Source organism: Homarus americanus, unplaced genomic scaffold (assembly GCF_018991925.1).
Source record: "Homarus americanus isolate GMGI-L3 unplaced genomic scaffold, GMGI_Hamer_2.0 scaffold15611, whole genome shotgun sequence".
NCBI classification, from domain to species: Eukaryota; Metazoa; Arthropoda; class Malacostraca; order Decapoda; family Nephropidae; genus Homarus; species Homarus americanus.
Window position 1 is genome coordinate 82,861 of NW_024713033.1, and position 6,380 is coordinate 89,240.

Genomic DNA, 6,380 nt, shown 5'->3' on the forward strand with positions numbered 1-6,380 from the left:
TGTGGTCGGTGTAAGTGCCAGCTGCTGTGGTCGGTGGGCGCCAGCTGTGTCGGTAAGTGCCAGCTGCTGTGGTCGGTGTTAGTGCCAGCTGATGTGGTCGTGTGGGTGCCAGCTGCTGTGGTCGGTGTAAGTGCCAGCTGCTGTGGTCGGTAAGTGCCAGCTGCTGTGGTCGGTGTATGCCAGCTGATGGTCGGTGTTGGTGCCAGCAGCTGTGGTCGGTGTGTGCCAGCGATGTGGTCGGTGGGTGCCAGCAGCTGTGGTCGGTGTTAGTGCCAGCTGCTGTGGTCGGTGTTAGTGCCAGCTGCTGTGGTCGGGTTATGCCAGCTGCTGTGGTCGGTGTTAGTGCCAGCTGCTGTGGTGCGGGTGCCAGCAGCTGTGGTCGGTGGGTGCCAGCTGCTGTGGTCGGTGTTAGTGCCAGCTGCTGTGGTCGGTGTTAGTGCCAGCTGCTGTGGTCGGTGGTGCCAGCTGCTGTGGTCGGTGTAAGTGCCAGCTGCTGTGGTCGGTGTTAGTGCCAGCTGCTGTGGTCGGTGGTGCCAGCTGCTGTGGTCGGTGTTAGTGCCAGCTGCTGTGGTCGGTGTAAGTGCCAGCAGCTGTGGTCGGTGTAAGTGCCAGCTGCTGTTAATGGTGAAAACACTTCCAATAATAAGTTATTCTCAGTACAACTCCCAATACCAGGTAGAGCGGTGTGTTGTTAAGAGCACTTCTTATAGTGAATATTCTTGATATAACAGCGAACTAATAGAACGAACTGGAAAGCTGGAAAAAGTACAACCACCATCACCTACCACAATCACTACCGACCACTACAATCGCCACCGCCACAACAAACTACAACAACTACTACCACCATCGACCACTACCATCATCACCTCAACCATCACCGCTACCACGAAATTCAACAACCACTACCACCATCGACCACTACCACTACTACCACCACCACCACAATCACCACCGCCACCACAAACTACAATAACCACCACCACCATCGACAACAACAATCACCATCACTACAACACAGGTGTGGTGTCATGTATTTGGTGACCGAGAGAAAACACCCAGGCTCTGATACCTACTGACACCTCCTCTCCCCTTCCCCCTTCCTCCTCCCCTTCCCCCTTCCTCCTCCTCTTCCCCATTTCTCCCTCCTCCCCTTTTCCCCCTCCTATCCCCCTTCCTCCTCCCCCTTCACTATTTTAACTGGTGGGAGGTGGGGGATAGGTGTGGGAAGAGGGAAGGGAGAGGTGAAGGAAGTGGAGGAGGGGAGAGGGAAGGGGAGGTAGAGAAGAGGGAGGTAGGGAAGGAGAGAGGAAAGAAGAGGTGAGGGAAGTGAGAAGGGAGCGGTGAGGGAAGTGGAAGAGAGAGAGCCGAGATGATAGAAAGGTGTGAGAGCAGTTAGCAGTCGCACTTTTTGGACTACTCAGTTTTCAGCGGTAAAAAGGTGCAAGAGGTGTAACCGTCGCACCTTCACCTGTACACCACCACCCTCACCTGCAACACCACCACCCTCACCTGTACCACAACCACCCTCACCTGTACCACCACCCTCACCTGCATCACCACCACCCTCACCTGTACCACCACCACCCCCCTCACCTCTCTCGACTGATCCTCTTCTCACCCTGACCCTTCCTCTCTTCGACCGTGTAACTCCCTCACTGCCCTAAATCTCCCTGAAGAAGGATCTAGTGGGTTAGGGTGGGTCGGTGGGCCAGTGGGTTGATAAACTGGGGTGGGCTGATGGACTGGACTACGGTGAACCGTTTTGAGTTCGTATGGGTTAGGGTGGGCTGAGGTGGGCTGGGGTGGTTTGAGGTGGGGTAGGATGGGTTGAGATGGGCTGGAGTGGATTAAGGTGGGCTGGAGTGGATTAAGGTGGGCTGGAGTGGATTAAGGTGGGCTGGAGTGGATTAAGGTAGGTTAAGGTGAGTTGGGGTGGGTTCACGTGGGCTAAAGTGGATTGAGATGGCCTGAAGTGGGCTGGGTGCTGGGGTTAGCTAGTGGGCTGAGGGTCCAGGACAGAAAGGGAGGGAGGGAGGGAGGGAGGGGCGTGTGGAGGCAGGAGCGTGGAACCCACCAGTTTAAAGTGGCGTTACAGCTGGAACAGGAGTGAGGAGGCGGTGCAGCGAAGTGAGAGAAAGAGAGAGACAGAGAGACAAAGGCAGAGAGAAACAAACAGCTCCCCTCTCATACCCAGGTGCGGTTCCCTTAAGACATAAATAAAAATCATCTTCATTAATTACCATAAAAATTACTTTCACTAATTACATTATCTCACCTTAAACGTGTCGAACTATTTTCCTTTCAATTAAACATTCATTTGTGTTATACCATTTAACATAAATTTTCTTCATCTCCTCCCCCCCAGCATCGTGTAAAACTTGCCACAGAGATATTTGCGGACTGAACTGACTGGAAGGATATTAGAAGAGAGGGAAAAAGAAATACACCCAACATTCTAAAATACAGAAATGCAGAAATAAAAAAAAAATTACGAATAGAGGAATGGGGGAAAAACACAGGAAATTATTACGAAGAGCGAAACATAAATAAACCAACAACTTACGAATAGAGAAGCATAAACACATGAAAACATTACGAAAAGCATGATAATGGAAAATAGAACAAAATGGATGAAGGAGGAACGTATTAAGGAAGAATAGCAAGAGGGAGAGAAGGAAGAGGAAGAAGAAGAGCGAGCTGTGATGTGAGGATGGAAAAGAAAGCAGCTTTGTGTGAGGGTAAAGTGGAGCTTACGGAGATACTATTGCAAGAGAGTGTGGCAGGGCCTGGGGAGGTGTGGAAGGGGAGGGCGGGGGGAGGTGTGTGGAAGGGGAGGCGGGGAGGAGGTGGGAAGGGGGAGGGCGGGAGGTGTGTGGAAGGGGGAGGGGAGGTGTGTGTGGAAGGGGAGGGCGGGAGGTGTGTGGGGGGGGCAGGGAGGAGTGGAAGGAAGGAGAAAGCTAGGGAAGGGATGGAAATAGGAACGGGAGACACGGTGAGAAGGAGGGGAGGACTGCTGAGAGAAACGTGTGTGGATAGGAAGGGAGGAGGGCAGCCAAGGACAAGAGTGGAGGGAGAACCAGCCAGGGAGAAGAAGTGGAGAACCAGCCAGGGAGAAGAGGAGGAGAACCAGCCAGGGAGAAGAAGTAGAGGGAGAGCCAGACAGGACGAACAAGTGAAGGAAAACCAGCCAGGGAGAAAATTGAAGGAGAACCAGCCAGGGTGAACAATTCAAGGAGAACCAGCCAGGGTGAACAATTCAAGGAGAACCAGCCAGGGTTCAAGGAGAACCAGCCAGGGTGAACAATTAAGGAGAACCAGCCAGAACAATTGAAGGCAAACCAGCCAGGGAGAAAAGTAGAGGGAGAACCAGCCAGCGAACAATTAAAGGAGAACCCAGGAGAACCAAGGGAGCCAGCCAGGGTGAACAATTCAAGGAGAACCAGCCAGGGAAACAATTGAAGGAGAACCAGCCAGGGAGAAAAGTAGAGGGAGAACCAGCCATGGCGAACAATTAAAGGGAACCAACAGGGGAGAACAATTCAAGGGAGAACCAGCCAGGTGAACACAAGGAGAACCAGCTATGAACAATTGAGGCAAACCAGCCAGGGAGAAAAGTAGAGGAGAACCAGCCATGGCGAACAATTGAAGGAGAACCAGCCAGGAAAACAATTGAAGGAGAACCAGCCAGGGTGAACAATTCAAGGAGAACCAGCCAGGGAAAACAATTGAAGGAGAACCAGCCAGGGTGAACAATTAAGGACCAGCCAGGGAAAAATTGAAGGAGAACCAGCCAGGGTGAACAATGAAACCAGCCAGAAAACAATTGAAGGAGAACCAGCCAGGGTGAACAATTCAAGGGAGAACCAGCCAGGGAAAACAATTGAAGGAGAACCAGCCATGGTGAACAATTGAAGGAAAACCAGCCAGGAAGAACAATTGAAGGAGAACCAGCCAGGAAGAACAATTGAAGGAGAACCAGCCATGGCGAACAATTAAAGGAGAACCAGCCAGGAAGAACAATTGAAGGAAGAACCAGCCAGGGAGAACAATCGAAGGAGAACCAGCCAGGGAGAAGAGTAGAGGGAGAACCAGCCAGGAATAACGACTGAAAGAAGAACCACACAATGAAAAATAAAAACAATTACACGAGCCATCTTCAACAAATCACATTAAACCAACCTAACTAAAGCAACCACAAGGACAAAAATAACACGTATTCTGGGTCATGTAACTACCGTAGTGAATATATAAATATATATATATACAGACTTCATTTTTAGTCCATATAACACGGGGACTTTGAACATATAATCAACGACCTCACCAGCCAGGAATCGAACCCTCGACCTACTGGGTGGGACTAGGGAACGCTACCGACCAACCCACAAAGACACTAAAAGCATTCTTAGACTCCGTTATATTTCACACAAAGCCTGTTCACCGAGCTGATGGCGCCGTGAATCTCATTGGGAACTGCCCGTGCCTCGTATGTGGTGTCAGTAGCATTTTACCGAATCCAGGAAGGAAGGAGGTCAGTGTTCACTCGTTTGGTTAACAAAAAAAAGAGGATGAAAAAAACATACTATTTTTCCTGGTGTTTATGATGGCGTCAAGGTGAGTAATGTACTGTGTTAAGCCACTACACTGACTGGGTGTCTAAAGTCGAGGAATTGATTGGTGATAAGTCGAGGGTAATGATATATCAATATCAAATACTAACGTTAGTAATAATAATAATAATAACGATATTAAAAAAAAACACACACACACACACACACACACACACACACACACACACACACACACACATAACATCGTTCAATACTCAAACAGTCACACGCTGAATCACATCATACCTGGTCCGCCAACAAACAGGAATAATGCCAAGATTACTCACTGGAAGGCAATTTGCTCGCAGCGCCAAAAAAAAAAAAAAATCCATATTGAGAGGTTACATTTAGGTCAGCGGATTCCCCGGGTGAGTGTGGTGTATCCGTGGCTAACACTCGTCTCCTCATGTGCATGTTGGGTGATAGTTGTGTAGGGTTGGTGTTGAGTGTTATGGTGGGTGTTGTTGTGGTGGTGGTGGTGGTGGTGGTGTTGTGGTGGTGGGTGTTGTGGTGGGTGTGTGTGGTGGTGGGTGTGTGGTGGGTGGTGTGGTGGTGGGTGTGTGGTGTGGAGTGTTGTGGTGTGGTGGTGGGTATTTGTGGTGTGTTGTGGTGTGTGGTGGGTGTTGTGGTGTGGTGGGTGTGGTGGTGGGTGATGTGTGGTGGGTGTTGTCGTGATGGTGGTGGGTGTTGTGGTGGGTTGTGTGGTGGTGATGGTGGTGGGTGTTGTGGTGGGTGTTGTGGTGATGGTGGTGGGTGTTGTCGGTGATGGTGGTGGGTGTTGTGGTGGGTGTTGTCGTGTGGTGGTGGGTGTTGTGGTGGGGTTGTGGGTGTTGTGGTGGGTGTTGTGTGATGGTGGTGGGTGTTGTGGTGGGTGTTGTCGTGATGGTGGTGGGTGTTGTGGTGGGTGTTGTCGTGATGGTGGTGGGTGTTGTGGTGGGTATTGTCGTGATGGTGGTGGGTGTTGTGGTGGGTGTTGTCATGATGGTGGTGGATGTTGTGGTGGGTGTTGTGGTGGGTGTTGTCGTGATGGTGGTGGGTGTTGTGGTGGGTGTTGTCGTGATGGTGGTGGGTGTTGTGGTGGGTGTTGTCGTGATGGTGGTGGGGTGTTGTGGTGGATGGTGTGGGTGTCGTGATGGTGGTGGGTGTGTGTTGTGGTGGGTGTTCGTGGTGTGGTGTGTACACAAGCATTAATCTATTCTCCTCCCTAAGTGAGAAACAGATGCTCCCTCCTCCCCCCTCTCTCTCTCTCTCTCTCTCTCTCACTAAGAAACAAACTCTCCCTCCTTCTCTCTCACTGAAACAAACTCTCCCCACCCTCAAACTCTATCTCTCACTAAGAAACAAACTCTCCCTCCCTCTCTCTCACTAAGAAACAAACTCTCCCTCTCTCACTCTCTCCACCTAAAACAAACTCTCCCTCCCTCTCTCTCTCACTAAGGAAACAAACTCTCCCTCACACTCATTACGAGACAAAGGTGTACCTCTCTCATAAACGAACTCGACCTTCCGACCTATTCTCCTATCCTTTTCAATCCTCCAATTACAGTTCTCTCAAATCACAATCCTCGTTCTTACCTCCAATCACAATCCTCGTTCTTACCACCAATCACAATCCTCGTTCTTACTATCAATCACAATCCTCGTTCTTACCACCAATCACAATCCTCGTTCTTACCACCAATCACAATCCTCGTTCTTACCACCAATCACAATCCGTTCTACCACCAATCACAACTCGTTCTTACCACCAATCAACACAATCCTCGT